A 16,861-nucleotide genomic window follows, 5' to 3' on the forward strand; every position below is an offset into this window, starting at 1 on the left:
AGAAAGTTGTTCTCAATTTTTCCTACACTGTTTTTAAAGCCTCAGTTTTCACAGATATGATCTCAGTCACAAAATAAGGACCTATGTACAGTATTACATCACAGCAATAAAATCAGCATTTTTTGTGAATTGGCTAAGTATTCTACGGTAGCTATTTCTGTTAAAATTCATGTAACAACATCGACTCAGTCAGTTCACACTTTTATCATTCACAAACCTGAAAATCGAGAGTGATTTTGGCTCCAACATTTCTGACAGTAAAATCTAGGACTTGTTCTCAGTAATGAGGGCTTTCTTAATGTACTTATATTGTGAATAAGAAAGAGATTAAATTTAGCCATTAGCAACCTATAAGTGAAGAATTAACAGGTCTCTAAAATTAGTATAAATAATTTTACCATAACCAATGTAAGTTTAGTATAGAGATTACAATATTTTTATTGATTTATATATATATTGCCTACTCCACACTGCAAGGTACAAGATTACATATCATAAAAGTAAAGTTCAATAAAAATGAAAAACAACCAGTAAAAGACAAAAACCATGAACCTAGAAAAGCAAGGGAACAAAGAAAAACTTTGTGACTGAAGAGAGTTCCAATAACTGAGCACTAAACCAAACTCCAAGCAAATGAGCTGCCATGGAGACAAGGAAACTAGAGGCAGGGTGGTGAGCCCTTGCTGGCCTGTAGTGGTAGGCATGCCAATTAATCAGAAACAGACTTTCTCCTGCTTCTAAGACTTAAGAGGGTGGCCGGCCCGGTGGTGCAGCAGTTAAGCGCTTCGATAGCCCGGGGTTCGCCAGTTCAGATCCCGGGTGTGGACACGGCACCGCTTGGCAAGCCATGCTGTGGCAGACGTCCCACATATAAAGTAGAGGAAGATGGGCACGGATGTTAGCTCAGGGCCAGTCTTCCTCAGCAAAAAGAGGAGGATTAGCAGCAGATGTTAGCTCACGGCTAATCTTCCTCAAAAATAAAAAAGACTTAAGAGGATCTGTCACTCTTTTTATTAAAAGGGTGCTATACAACAATATGGAGGCTACCTTAGATACCAATTTTATCAAAAAGGGAAAAGGACTCCCCATATTATTTCCTATACCAGCCTTCAGTGAGGTTGGAATACTGGAGTAATTTCTATAAAGGGAGCCAGAATGACAGCATCCAGAAAGTAAAGCTTTGAGAATCTTCAAAAATGAAAAGGTTAATCCTTAGGGCTATTCTTCTTAAATGTTAGCTTTTGAAAGCACGTGAATGGCATATGGATGATATATGTACATTCTCTTACAAAATTTTTCAATGCAAGGAATACATTTTGAGTAACCTGTAAGAGAATTAATACCTCACATATTATCAACATTGATCTCTTTGGAAATTTTGTATGTGTGTGCAAGGAAGATCGGCCTTAATGTCTGTTGCCAATCCTCCTCTTTTTTTTTATTCTCAAGCCCCATTACATAGTTGTACATCCTAGTGGTAAGTCATTCTAGTTCTTCTATGTGGGATGCCACCACAGCATGGCTTGATGAACAGTGTGCAGGTCTATGCCTAGGATCTGAACCAATGAACCCCGGGACGCCGAAGCAGAGCACGCAAACTTAACCACTTGACCACGAGGCTGGCCCCTCTCCCTGGAAATTTGAGGAAGAGATCTGCAGATGTTGCATGTTCCTCACCTAACATCACACAGAGATTTACATGGCATGCTGAGAGGTAAAAGTAAAGACAATGCATCTCTAACAACGTTCTCCCCTCACTCAAAAACAGGGCTGACTTTCCTGATCATGAACTTGGAACAAAGGGGAATTTAATTTGAAGGTTTACATTCTGTGTAATGAATTAAGCTATCCCACAAGCGTTTAATAAAAGTCATATCTTAAGTGGTGCTACTGAAACCATAGTTGTCCTTCAGAAAGATGAATCTGACATGATAAAAGGATATTAGCCCATATAATAAAATTAACATAGAAGAGCCTTCTACTGAAGACAGGAATAAGACTTTTTAACTCAATCCACTTGATGATGTGGCTTATCCTTCCCACTATGGTGCTGAAAAGATTATTTCAATGTTTCTGAAAGTCTCTGAGAATCATAAGTGAAAAGTGTGCTCTTAAAAATTCAAGGTACTTTCAGTCTTTAGACTTTTGGTTCTACAATTACCCTTCAGAGCAGCTTGAAAAAATTACCCAACTTTCATCAAAAAACCATCAGGCATTTTAAAAATGAGTAAAGTCCTTCAGGACTTGAACTGCCAAACAACACTATTTCTATGTTTAAAACCAATGAACGAATGAATTTCTTGCTGTGTTTTTCTAGATAGAAAACGTGAGAAGTTATTCTTAATAACTTCTTAGAACAGTAATAAAAGCAAGCAGGTAAGAACCACCTTAAAACACTGAGGAACAAAAAACAACATATGCAACACACATGGGAAAATAGTTTGAAAGGATACTGACCAAAATACAGACAGTGGCCACCTCTGGGTGCTGCAGTCATTAGCAATTTGTCAGTTTCTTGTGAATTTTATGTATGACTTTATAATCAGGAAAAATACAAAGCCTATTTTAAGGGGAAAAATCTCTGTGAAAACCACATGTTTTTAGAATTCTAAATCCATCACAATCCTAATTTTAAAGATGCTAATAAAGTATCTAATTCTCCATGGCATCATCCAAACAGAAATCCAGACACACAGCTCCAACCCCACAAGGATAAACATGATTTCAGTTACATTTCATTTCATGAAGTACATATTGAGCACCTACCATGAGTGGAGCAGTAGTAACAGTAGGGATACCATTTGGCAGTATCTTCCTGAGTAACTGTCTGAGGGTCGAGTAAGGGGATAGGAGGTCCGCCAAGAGCTGGGGCCAGTCCTGTGGAGCCTTGTGGGCCACTGGACAGAAAGCTGCTTTGACTCCAAGTGAGACCTGAGGCATTAAAGGATTTTGAGTCCAAGGACTGATACTCTGACATTTAAAAAAATATTTTATTAGAGCACTGCGTGTGTGTGTGTGTGTGTGTGTGTGTGTGTGTGTGAAAGGTCCAGGTCAATCGGTTTATATAGAGGGGAAAAAACACCCATGTAACCAGCACCATGATCAAAATATACAAAGGCACATGGGGTGGGGGTTGTGGGGGTGCGGGGAAGGTCCCTGGGGTGTTCTAACTTTCATTTTAACAGGATGCTACTGTCTGTGATGTGAAAATAAGACTTGGGGGGCCAGGCACCCAGTCATGGATGCCTTGCTGAGGACTGTTAATGGCTCTCAATCTATAAGTTTTAAATGTATCTGAATGTCATGGTAACTGGGGACATTACTGAGCATTTAACATGTATTCATCAAGACTAACCTTACATAAAACCTTCTCATGACTTTGCTCCACTGAGTAAGCAGCATAAATCACAAAACTCAACAAGAGTTCTAAGTTGTCCACTAAAAGATGTCCTTTCCATATGCATTTGGGGTACACAGGTTATGAGGACCACACCTAACTGGCAGGACCAACATAAACACAGGTGTTTTACAACACAAACCTGGACCCCAGAGTGGGTACCACAGGGGTGAGAGGGCAGCATTTATCCTGGGGTATTGCTACCGCTGGGCCTCAGGGCTCTTTCCATCTAAGCTATTCATTCATCCAAGAGTCCTGCACTGCTCTGGACAAGGAGCACAGCCACAGGCACCAAAGAGAGAAGCAGATAGTCCATTGTCCTGAGATTCAGGAAACTGGCTTCTCTTCCAGCTCTCAAACTAAATACTGTGTTTATCTTCAGTAAAGATTAAGTTAAGCAAGAATCGTAACCTCTAGATTCCTTACTGATAAATGAGATGCCTGTATTAAACCTTTCCTCTGAACAACCTAGGTGTTCCCCTTGAGGCCTCAGAGTCTTTGGCAGGAGATGGGATGGGGTAGGGTCAGCAAAGGAATACTGGCAGGTCCACTAAGATCTGCATACAGGTTAGGGTTTCCTCTGAGACTTCGTTGGAAAAAGGCATCCCCCAGCTAAAATATCTGAAAGCCACTGAATGTCTTCCATTCTAAAAGTCCTTTCAGTTCTTATAATCCACAATTCCATAAAATTTTAAGAATCTTTTTCAATTATTTTATTGAGGTCATAATGGTTTATAACATTGTGTAATTTCAGGTGTACATTATTATTTACCAGTTTCTGTATAGGCTGCATAGTGCTCGCTATCAATAGTCTAATTTTCTTTCTCCAATCCATTAAGAAATTCTTCCAGCTTTACCTTCAAAATACATCCAGAAACTGGCCCCTTCTCACCATCTCACTACAGTCACTCTAGTCCAAGCTGCCATCATCTCTCACCTAGATTACTTCAATAGTCTCCTAGCTAGTCTCCCATCTTCTCCTGTGTCCTTCCCAGCACATTCTAGTCCCAAAAGGGCAGACAGAATGTTCCTGCAAAAATGGAAGTTATATCAGGTCTCTCCTCTGCTTAAAACTCTCAAATGGCTTCTATTTCACTCAGAGGGAACCCAAAGTCCTTATAATGAGCTCTGTACAACCCTCCATGATTGGGCCCCTATCAACTCACTGACTTCCCCTCTCCCTCCCTTAGTTGGCTCTGGGTACAGTGGCTTCCTTGCTGTGCCCTGACCACACAGGGCTCACCTACACTTGCTGTTCCTCTGCCTGGAACACACTTTCCCGGGGTACCTGCTTGGCTAACTCCCTCACTTTCGTCAAGGCTTCGCTCAAACGTCACCATCTCTGTGGGGTCTTCTCCAACTACTTTGCTTAAATTTAGACACCCCTCCCCCCATTACATTCCTCCCATACTCCTGGCCCTTCCTAACCTATTTTCCTGCTTTATTTTTCTCCACAACTCTTATTTCCATCTAACATTATATCTAAATATATACATAATGTTTCTCGTCATTTTTTTCCCACTAGAACGTAAACTACATTTCCCAATAGAATATAAACTATATAAGGGCGGGTAGGAATTTTTGTCAGCCTACTTTTACTGATGAATTCCCAGAGTCTGGAACACACCCTGTCATATAGTAAGCATTCAATAAATATCTGTTAAATAAATCAAGCAACAGAAGTAAAAGCTTGTCGCGAGGTTCTTATAGGAACCACAATTAACTACTGGTATCCCTTTGAGTGAAGAGAGCTTTCTCTAACTGAGCAAATATCCTCCCTAGGGAGAGAGAGAGACAGAAAAAGAGACGGAAAATGAGGTAGAAAAGAGCCAAACAGAAGGGAATAAAACTCAAATCTACTATTAGCAAATTACATAAGATTTTTTAAGACAAGGAGCTGGTTAAAATTATTAGCCAAAATAGTTTAATTACCTGTGTTCTTCAGTAATGGAATCATTTCCTCTCTTGTCTTCAATGTCATAAATATTTAGGCTCTTTCCATCTGTCCCTTCTCAATCATCTGGCCTAATTCCTAAATCATAATGTCCTCTCTCAGTGGTAGTCCCCATGTGTTTTGGAAAGAAAGCCATTGTCTGGCTAAAGCACTGGACTGTTTATTTATGAAACAGCTAGCTCCTTCCCTCACAGCTTCCAGCACCTTGAGAACTGGATGTGGACACTCAGTTCTCCATGTGTCTTATTTTTTAATATTTGCAAACAAGCTCAGGAGCAAAGGAGTAAGGCAGATATTTACTGATTCATGGTGTTGCAGACCCAGTCTAGTTCTCACATTGATCACAGCTAGTTATTTCTTCTTATTTGGGTAAAAACTGCCTCACTTCTTGCCTTGAGTCTCCCCTGGCTGTCTCCATGGTAGGTCCTCCAAATGTCACCCACCTGTTACGAAATTTCTCTTCTTGAAAACTTCTACCTTCTGAGACCTCCATAAAATCAAACCTTGAAGACCTCAAAAGTGCCACAGGGAGTTGGCTACATAAACTCCTGTGTTCCCTGTCTCCTTTAGCTAACACACACTGGAATTTTGAGATGGTATCTTTATACTTTTATAATGAATAGTAGGATGCTCCACTGCAGGGAGAATGTCCCCTGCCCTAAACAAGGAAGGTTTGCTACCCTTTTGTTTTGTCTTATTTCCCCTATTGGTTCCTTAGAGGTCCTTCTTTGTCCCTTCAAATAAACTTCCCTCTTTAGGCCTTATTCAGCCCTCCTGTCTCCCAGGATAAACTTACGGCCTCATATTCATGATGGTGCCATATCCAGCTAAGTCTCAAAGCTGCCTCGCAACACACACAGTCCTAGAGATGCTCAGGGATGTTGGTAGACAGAGCTATCTCTTCATCTCTAGAGGAAGACCTTCAGATACTTAAAACAATGGCCTTTGGTTTCCACAAATAGTCAAATTTGAGGCAAGGGATGGATCAATGTGGGCAGAAAGCCACTGCCATGTACTCCCTCGAATGCCATACTTTAGAGAGAACAAAAATAGGGGGGCCTTCTTGGTTCTCAGCAGGAGGCTCCCAGTGATCTAGGAGCAATTCTGCCTTGGCCAGGAGAGATGTAGGAACCTCTAGCCCTGCAGTCCACTTCCATGCATGGTTACTGCTTTAGTGGAGAAAACGACCTATTTCTGACAACCTAGGCCAAGTTCCACAAGAAGACTTTTTCTTGTCCTGAACATGCTCATTTCATAAAGAATTTCTTTACAGTACCATGGACCAATTAAAGATTACCTGAATTCTTTGTCTACCTCCCCAATAACCAAAAAGAGACTATTTCTGGTAACTTAAGAGACTTCAAACCAATGTGATTAATAATCAGGACCAGGGTCTTCCACCCTCCTCAGCGAAACATTGGTTGATAAAAGTCCTACCTTCTGAAATTAATAACTAATCTGTCTTTCTGCTCAGTCCTTCCCAAGGGCAAAACCCAGCTGGGAGCCTGTTCCATTTGTGTGATGTGACCTAATGACCCAGCACCTAGGATCTCTGGGCATCCTCTTGTTCTTGGTCATTTGTCCCCAAATCTCCTCCTGCTGATCACTCTGCTCCACAGACCGATGCTCAAGAAATCTTGTCTCCCTATCACAGACTAGAATCACTCTCAACCTTTGCCTGGCTTCCTTTCTGGCCCCCCTTCCGACAGAATGGGCCTCAAATGCCCTACTCTAAGGACTCATTCACCATTGTTGGAGCTGAGCCCAAATCAGCTGGACTGACAACCACAGTAGTATCCATGACTCCATAGTGTAGAGGTACATGATGAGAACAATTCATCCTCCCTAGGCCATCCACTCCAGTATGGAAAACTCATGTTTGTCCTCACTCCAGCCTTAACGCTCCTGCTGAAGCTAACCGCATTCTGTCTTGTTCTGTCCTTAATGGAGATGGAAGTAACTGGAGTAACTAAGCAAACAGAGATAGAAGTCTAGCTTAAATAACCATTCACATCCTCGAACATGGTTCTGAGGTTACTCTTTAACTTTCTCATCTCCAAACTCTAATTTGCCAAATTTTTCCACATTACTAGAAGGAGTAAATACACTAAATGGACATGAAATCAAGTTTATTTCTATTTCACAGCCAATATAGGAGTTTCTCTCAATACTATTTCTGTAAACAAATGTATAAAACAGCTATATTAATTGACATAAATAAGAGATGAATATGGCATAGAATCTGAGTCCTAAAACACGCAGTGAAAGCAAATTCATAAAAAAACACAAACCAAAGTAATTTTTCCTTACATTCAAGTATAACAAAGCATCCTATTTAAAAATGTAACATTCCCCATCCATGTCTAAGATTCCCTATCTATGTTCCTTGCTTTATTTTTTCTATAGCACTTAACATCTTTTAATAAGTCACATAACTAACTTCTTGTTTTGCTTTTTTATGTAGTGACCTCCAATCACTAAAATGTAAGTTCATCTAAATGTAGGGAATTTTAATGGAATTGTTTATTGTTACTTTCCTGAGGCCTAAAACAATATCTGGCATGTAATAGGTTCCCCCAAAATATTTGCTGAACGAAGGAAAGTTTTTTCCATCAAGTAAATTGTTATTTCTAAATCATAAATACGACATCATTTATCTAATTTAAATCCTTCAATAGGTTCCCATAAGCTTCAGAATATAGTCCATATTAGCTAGGCATATAAGACCCTCCCCCTCCTAATGTGGTCCTGACCATCTTTCCAACCTCATTTCCCATCCTCTCTACACATCACCCTGAAAACAACCAGACACACCAAAACACAAGGAGGTTCTCAGGCACACCCATGGCTTTCCTCATTGTGCCTTAATGCACACTATCTCTCCTGGCTGGAATGATTTGATCCCTCCCCACCCGCCTCTTACCTGACAAATGCCTACAACCTTTCAGGCAAAAAAAAAAAACCCCTGCCATGTCAGTAAAGCCTTCCCCAACCTCTCCATTCTCATCCACAATTAAATACTGCTGCCTCTACGTTCCCATGGCAACCTGTGCATCCCTCCAGTATAGCACTTGTCACGTTACTGTCATTATTTGTCTATTTGTCTGTCTCGCCCACTGGCGAGACCTCTTGAGCCCAGAACACGTCACATCTTTGCATCCCCAGCATCTAGCACAGTAGGTGATTAATAATTGCTTTGACTTAAATTGAATCAAAAGCACTGGGGGGAGGTAAAGCGAGAAGTGCACTTGGGGTTCAATTTTGTTTCTTCCACCTGCAGCTGAAGTCTATGCTTTCATCACAGACTGTCCACACACTAAATACAAGCTAAAGAGAAAGATGTAAAAAAAAGCAGTACATGCTTCACTCTACTGGTTTCACACTGAACCAGGAAGGTCCATTCGTCTTTGTTAATTCAAGCCATTAAAACTGTGTAAATCATACAAACTAGTATGCTTATCTCCTCTCCACTACATGTTCAAATTAGAAGCCAAGAAACACTAGAAGATAATTTAAGTATATATGTTTTTCATACAGAGAGAAAATTATACATAGAAATAATAAAATGTCAATGATTATAGGTTTCCTATCAGACAAAGAACATATCAGAAGGAACCACATGAACAGGACTCTCTACAATTCTTCAAGTGCGCACATGGGGAACAGTCACCAAGGATTTCTATAGATAAATGAAAACAATGAGTTAGTAATAAGAAATGCAGACTAGGCAGGAGGGAGGAGGACGAAAGGGGTGGTAGGGCACATGTGTATGGTGATGGGTACTAATTAGTCTTTGGGTGGTGAGCATGATATAGTCTACACAGAAATTGAAATATAATGATGTACACTTGAAATTTATATAATGTTATAAACCAATGTTACTTCAATTTTTAAAAAAAGGTCACAATTTAATCTGGAACAAAAAAGAAATGTAGACAAAAGAGTGACTGAATGTGAGTACCCATGGACTCAGCCTTCCTAGTTCCTGGAAGCAGCCAAAGTCACAACTCAATGGGAAATGTAGTAAATAGGGATTTTCCTAAGTCTCCTTAAAATCAGCAGCTTTTTTCCCTAAGGGCCAAAACTGATCAGAGTTCTAGACAAGTGGTGACTCACTATGATTACACCAATATTATGAGATAAAATAAAGGCTTCTGGACACCAACAGTATTACAGGCATTCACTTATCAATCCTCAATAACAGGTTAAGTTATGCTCAGCCAGTGAAAACTGCTGGGATTAACCATGGGACTCACTCAACTCCCCAGGCTGCTGCTAGTAACTGCAGCCATACTCCTTTCCCAGCGTCATCTTTTAACTCCTGTTTAGTGGAGATCATGTTACTAAGGTTGAGCTGCAAGCAGCTAGAGGCCACAAGCGGTGCACAAGCAAATTAAAAGGGAAATTCGAGCCTGTTACACCTCGGCAGTGGTAACTAACAACATACTCTTGTGGTACATGGCTTGTGGGGACAGAAAAAGAGGAAAAAGTAGGTATCTTACTAGAGACAAACCTGCAAGCATAATTTTTGTTTATTGCTCTTGTTTTTAACAAACACATTTGTAGCAGTATGCAGGGTCTCTCTTTACTTGCAAGTGGTAATTAGTAAGGCCTAATTATACTAGAGACAGAGAATATTTCTTTGGATACTGGAACTTGAAGGGCTAAAGCCCTTTTCCTGTCACCTTCTACAGTGTGAGCCCCATGGAACCAGTGTACTGAGCTATTTTTCGATAATATAAATGTTCAACGAATAAAGGAATAATAAAATAACGGAATGAATTAAGGAAATACATATTGGCAAAAAGTTGCCATTAATTCACTAATACTTAGACATGAATGGGCAACTTGTTAATCACAACAGAAATTAACATGTATTCACCCTACAATGAGCATCGAAAGTGTAAGTCAGCCATTGTGTTGGAACCAACTGGTTACCTTACTGCCTGGGTCCTAGATCAGAGATGTTTCAAGCTGTTTGTACAGGTGGAGGACACCAGTATAGGTGCAGTATGCACAAACCTGAGGCTGCAGGTACAGTGTGAGTTCATCTGTGCCCATGGTCTCCAGCCCCTCCCCACCAGTAGGCCTGCTTTGCCTGCAGCTGACACAGCTTGTGTAAATACCTGCATTTCTGCTTCCCCTACAGTGCCCAAGGTATCTTTCAATTCTATAAACAGCAATCAGGGAAACACCAGGGCGGACGGGGGCAGCCTCTCAGAAGAAGGTCTACAAAATGCAGGGAGGGAGAAATGAGAGGCAGCCGGCAGCAGGTGCTGCGCCGTCTTCCGCCAAGGACAGACTCTGTCCTCAGTGCCCCAAGGCCAAGCAGAGACTCACAGAACCCTAAGAGTCCCACGTAGCAAGGAGGCTTGGATCAGGTGAAACGGACACTCGGGCTTCAAGGGGGAGCACTCACCCCTGGACACAAAGGCCTCTACAGGTTTCTCCACAGCCTTGGACAAGTTACAGCATCCCCACTCTTTAAGTTCCCCTCTAGACTAACCAAAATTAAAGCAGTCACCATCCAAACTTACTCTCACCAAACATCAGATGCCTTTAACTTTTACTTTCTTTACCCCCATTGTTATTTATTCAATCATTTAGCATTCGGTCAAAACAACTACTATATGCCAGGTCCTGTAATAGGGGTTTTTTGCACATTATCATAGATGAGGAAGCTAAGCCTCAAAAAGCTTCAGAGAGCAGATGGTCACCTGAGGAAGAGCCAGGAAACAATCTTTCACATGCTCACTCTCCCCTGCTCTGGGCACTGAGCCCCCTTGGCCTACATGGAGCTGTGGTGTGTGGGTGGCAGGTGGAGGGGCAGGAAGAAGGGGCTCCTGTGGTAACAGTGGTGAGAGAGCTGCAGCATCTGCAGACCAGAGGAGAGTAGTGCAATGCCCAGGTTGGCTTCCTAAATTCTACACACCTTTTCCTCCTAATCCACTGCCTATCCCCAAGACACAAGTCATCTGGAAATGCGTCAAGAGGTACAAAAGTATCTTCACACACAGGCCCAGAAACACATGCACACAAACAACCTCACACACAGTAAGGGCCCAAAAGGCAACTTGAATATTCTATCCTGCACAGCTATCCCCTCTACAGAGACTTTAAAAAGTTAGTCTGTGGTACTAAATGCAGAAAGGTATTCTCTGCTCCTTTTAAGGTTCAATGATTATCTTTCCTAGCGACCCTGGTATGCTTTTCTGGTATAATGTGGAGGAAGGCTACTTTGGGGAGCTTCCCCATCCCATCAATGTACCTGGGGGGGCTGCTCAGGTGAAAATATCCTCCTGACTTAAGTCTCTGCCAGGCTGCACTGAGTCCCTTGTACACTTGGGATGCAGAAGACTGAGGGGCCTTCCAGCACCAGCGAATGTAACTAATGTCTTCTATGGTGTCCAGACCATTCCAAAGTGAATATTCCGCAGGCATCCATTACCCTCTGCAAAGCTCAGGAAGCGATGAGTCAGGGCTGACCAGGGACCACAGTGTTCTATAAGCCATGCAAGAAGGCTCCCACTTGGTCTCCAAAGCCTAAACAATGTTTTACTTGGACGTCTCCAGCAGAATAAACGTTGGTGCTCAAATATGCTTTCATGAAGTTTATCTTCAATTAAGGCCTGTGTTCTATACTTTTGTGAAGAAATTAAGATGTTAAAAAGACATTCTGTGCTCTGTTGGCTGTGTCCCAAGAACCTCCCTCTTTAAAAAAGGTTCTGAATATTGCAGTTGTCACGTTTTCCATTATAAATCACACAGTATTGTAGCCACTTGTTAAAGGACAGTTGTTTCTCCTCTGAGGATGCATGCAGAATGGTAGAGATTCTGTTCTCATTCACCGCACTCAGACACATAATTTATGCAGGACTTTCAACAAGACCACCCAGCTGACGTCTGCATAAGTGGGGCCTGTGTGAACATGTACACAGGAGTGCATGTCCAGTCTTCTACCAGCCGAGAACACAGAATGTTAGGGCTGGAAGAAACCCTAGAAATGATGTAATCCAACTCTCTCATTTTAGAGATGAGAAATTACAGGTCCAAAGAAGAGGGGAGCTATAAGCAGGAAATAGAACCAGAGTGCCTGGGTTCAAGTCCTGGTGTGACCATTTATGACCTGTGTGACCTTAGGCAAGTTAAACAAGTTGGGGCACAGTTTGCATGCCTGTAAAATACAGACAACAGCATCTACCTCATGGGGATATTTTAAGGATGAAATTATATAATTTGTGTAAAGAAATTAAAAGAGTCCCAGATTTATAACATTAGATCTGAAACTAAGTTTGGTCAAATCATGATCCAAAACTTTGGCTTAATGACTTCAAAGCTAATTGCTTCCCTACTTGGATCATCACTTATATTGCACAATATGTTATAAAATGACACAAAGATTGAACATCAAAGAACATACATCTGTGTTATATATGTCTATATACAGAAGTCCTTGTCCCAAAACTTAGGTGGATTCCCAAATTCCATTATAGCATATAACTTCTCCCAGTAAAATGCAGTAAAGTGTAACTGAAAAATTTAAGGGACGCATTTAGACTCTTAATGATTCTATAAATATAGCCCTAAGGTAATTTATAAAGCTAATAAAATACATTCCATCTGAAGCATTTACTGCAAGTTTTTATTGCTGGTGACAAAAGTACGTGAAGTTTTTTATGTCATATAATCAAGCCACAAATGAATTCAATAATCTTTGTTTTCATTTACACAAAATTTCTATTTTCTGGTTTTGAGAACCAATTGTACAAAGAGTGTAAAGGTGGCAGAGTTGGGATGAAATTGCCTTGAGGGTGGGAGTCACGTGTGATGTGTGACAGGCTAGTACTTTATCTCTGGCACAATGCCTGGCTTATGAATAAATGCTTCTGAAACCAAACTATTGTCTGGCAGGCAGTGCCAGCAAACCATAGCTCAAAATGTGTGTTCATTAGCTGCTATTCAAAACTTTGAACTTGGCACAGCAAAGGTGATTTAGGTGTTTCAACATAAAAGGCACAAAAGCACAGGTTATTCAAAAGGTGACCATTTTAGACCTGAGGGCTGTCCATAGCGACAAGAGCCTGAAATGTAATAATAAAGACCCAGAAGCCGTAAGAGATGAAGCTGAAGACAAAGAAAACATGAGAAGAGATCTGGGGCAGTGATGGGAGATGCAGTTTTAAGGGCCCCTCAGGCAGGAAGAATGATCTGGAAGAGGCCTGGCTCGGGCCAGGTCCAATGGAGTGAACCTTCACGTCCCTGATGGCAAGCCAGACAGGAGCACAGGGGCTGTGAGTCGCTAGAACCAGGTGAGGTTCCCACCGAGCTGACCCCTAAAGACAAGTGTCCAGGCAGGGGTGGCAGCCCTGGGACAGACCCAGTGCCCAGGAATAGGGGAGGGGAGCATGAAAGAGCCTGCTCCCAGCACCACAAGTACCCACCATGGCCAAGGCTGGGCTGGGAGGTGAAAGAGAGTAATAGGGAAAAGGCTAGAGAGGAAGAATGGGACTAGCCTGTGAGCATCTCAGGTGACAAGCAGGTGTTCCAGAGTTCAGTGCAGGCACAGAACTCCTAAACACCCCAGAATCCAAGCCTCCAGGACTATCAACAACTTAAACAAAGGATGAGTGGAAGAACTGGGAAAGCCTTTCATTTCCAGGGCCTCACTTCCCCAGTGGATGAGTGTTATCTACCAACACAGACCTGCAGTCCAGTGGTATTAGGATTTGGCATGTTGTAAAACATATAGTAAAGCAGGTAGATAAAAGGAAATGCACAAAAAATTGCCTATAATAAATTAATTGAGCAAATAAGAATCCTGACATCACCAGGCCACTGTAATGGGGGCATGAATTCATGTAATTTGAAATAGAGAAACTACTGAATCATCAAATTATTTGCAAATAAAGTGATGTGTAGGCCATCGCACTAAAGCAGAAAAAATTATTTGGTTTTCTTTAGCACCTTACTTTTGCACTGAACTTTTGTACAAAGCTTGTGAATTATATAAGGCAGTAAAAGAGAATGAATCAATTTATACAAATATATTTCTTAAAATACTTTTTCTAATTTTCAGTACTTGGTCAGATCTTGGCCTGGTCTATCTCTACCACACTGAGATGTGAACTATGGAATCTCAAGCTATAAGCCATTCCCCATTCAGAACTATCTGCCCTCATTTTTCTAGTGTAGTAATTGATTTCAGAGGCAGTATAGCACGGTGGTTAAGAGTGGATACTGCTGTCAGAGTATCTGGGGATTTGAAGCACTGCTCTACTATTTACCAGCTATGCAACACTGGAAGTCACTTAACCTCTCTCTCTCTCTGTCCTCCAGTTCCCTTAGCTATAAAAAGGAGACAGAAAGAAAACCTATCTCATAAGGTTGCTATGAGAATTAACTCAAATAACATAAACAGAAAGCACCAAGAATGGTGTGTAGCATAGAGAGGACCACGTAAGTGTATGCTATGATTATTAATGACACCTTCTATTCTAACAAATTTGGTTTTTTTTCCTTTATTATAAATCTTGTGTTGTTCATATTTTTTCACCAATAGCATCCAGCATAGCTTTTTTTGCTATAGGAAGTAATTTTTTTGCAAATAGAAAACAAAATTTTGCTGAATAAATGAGTGAATGAATGAATTCCTATTTCACTACATATAGGTCCAAAAGTTTTAAGGCACTAGCATCATACCAAGAAACACAGATATCTGAAGTAGGCACAGACCTTTTCACGAGCCACTATATAATTAACACAATGGTTCTTTGATGAAGTCTGTTTTCACTATTTATCACTACAGCAGCATGTGATAATGAGCCCTGCTGACCTAATGCATCAATAAGATAAAGAACCTATGAGTGAAGGTGAAGCCACAAACCACTAAACACAAAGTTACTGTTATTGTTGGAAAGAAAACTGGAAACAAAACCAGTTCAAAAGGTGATGGTGTTAGGATGATCCTATTCACACAACTTGAAAAACAGCAAGAACATGAAGAGACCCAGGGCTGCTGCATGTTCTGGCTGGTGAACACAGCAATCACGATCACTCACATTCGTAACTGGGCAACGGACTTCAGAAGCATTATCTCATTTAAGATTCACAACAAACCCACAAGAGATATTACTGGGCACGACTGGGCCCACTTTCCCAAGGGTAAACTGAGGATGACATTTTGCCACAGTTCAGGACAGCTAATGTGTGGCAGAGTGCAGACTCACACACAGGGGTTAGGACTCCAGTTTCCAGTATCAGCTCTGCTAAAAAAAAATCTTTCCTTCAATCCAGCAGCTTCCATTATCACAAAGAATCAAGCCCCCCACCAGCCCCAGGTTGTTACTGAAGATCTGGTTGACCCTCCCTTCAGCCCCCTGACTTGAAGTCACTGAGTTGACTAACAGCCAATGTAGAGCCCAGAACCAAAGGTCTCCACAGTGGGCAAAGCACCACGGAGATGAGGTTAGGAGCCAAACACAGCCCTATCCACCCACCCTTCCATCCTGGAAGGATCTCCGCTGGGACTCAAATGCAGCTTCAGGAAGGACTGACTTGGGGCAGAAAGCATCCCCTCCAGGCAGACAAGGCTGCCCACCCACACTGCTGATTGATGGTACAGCAGATAAGGCAGCCAGGAGTCCTTGTCTCTAGACCACAGCCTTGGAGAATTGAAATTTAGTGGGAAAGATGATACCGTGTACTCCAAAGGGTTGCCAAGACCTGTCCCAGGGAGGCCGGGGCGGGGCGGGTGAGGTTTGTCCCTCTGCTAAGTCCACTTCAAGTATAAAGCCCTGGGGCTGTTTCAAAAGCAAATCAGGTCCCATCAGTACTCGACATACCTCGCAGCCCCAGGAGCATGACCAGCTCCCTCAGACAGTCTTGACCACAAAGGAGACACAGCTGCTCCCCAATCAGATGTCCTGAGTTCAGAAAGCACCCATACCTCATCCTCAGTGGAGTAGCATCAGGACCTCCCCTGCTGCTCTCCAGAAAGTCTAATCAACAACTGAGGCACATCACATGCTGGAGATAGACATGCACAAACCCCATTTGTTGGGAAGGCTAATTATCTGGAGAAAGGTCATTCCTCTAGTCTATTACCCATCTTAATTAACAAACGCAAATGACAGATCTTTTTCAGGGCAGAACAGACTGTGTGTTTTGGAAATATGAATAGTCTCTCAGCTGAGAGTAAATCAGCATTTCTGGGACCAAAGATCCTATGTTCTACTCTTACAGAGACCTCCATGCAAGGGAAGACCCCAAACATCTCCTCTCTAGTTTGAACTACAGGTGAATCTCAATTATCTACGGTCATGGGTGAAAACGGTAGTAATGGTGATTCTCCAAAGAACTGTTCACATAGGCTTCACCAGGAGGTTTTGTACTTCATTGTGCTTAAAGATGAGCCTGGTGTTCAGAGAGTCTACTTCATGGCAAATAATGAAGCCACCCTAAGAAGCGCTACACTGTCAAAGGGCTGGGGGTTGTGTGGGCTCCCTCCTGCT

The 16,861-nt window shown here is 41.8% G+C and overlaps 1 protein-coding gene across 46 annotated transcripts in view; it reads right to left on the reverse strand.

The window, feature by feature from the left end:
• LDLRAD4 (low density lipoprotein receptor class A domain containing 4) overlaps nt 1-16,861 on the reverse strand; it is a 429,284-nt gene that overhangs the window by 207,922 nt on the left and 204,501 nt on the right. The window contains exon 1 of one of the 46 annotated variants that reach the window (XM_070220653.1): nt 2,767-2,926. The exons of 44 other annotated variants lie outside the window; for them this stretch is intronic. The gene's annotated coding sequence lies outside the window, so the exon portion shown is untranslated. Of the gene's footprint in view, nt 1-2,766; nt 2,927-16,861 lie in introns of those variants that run through there. One more of the 46 variants, XM_070220651.1, reaches the window with a different exon arrangement.

Source organism: Equus caballus, chromosome 8, assembly GCF_041296265.1.
Source record: "Equus caballus isolate H_3958 breed thoroughbred chromosome 8, TB-T2T, whole genome shotgun sequence".
In the NCBI taxonomy this organism is placed as follows: Eukaryota; Metazoa; Chordata; class Mammalia; order Perissodactyla; family Equidae; genus Equus; species Equus caballus.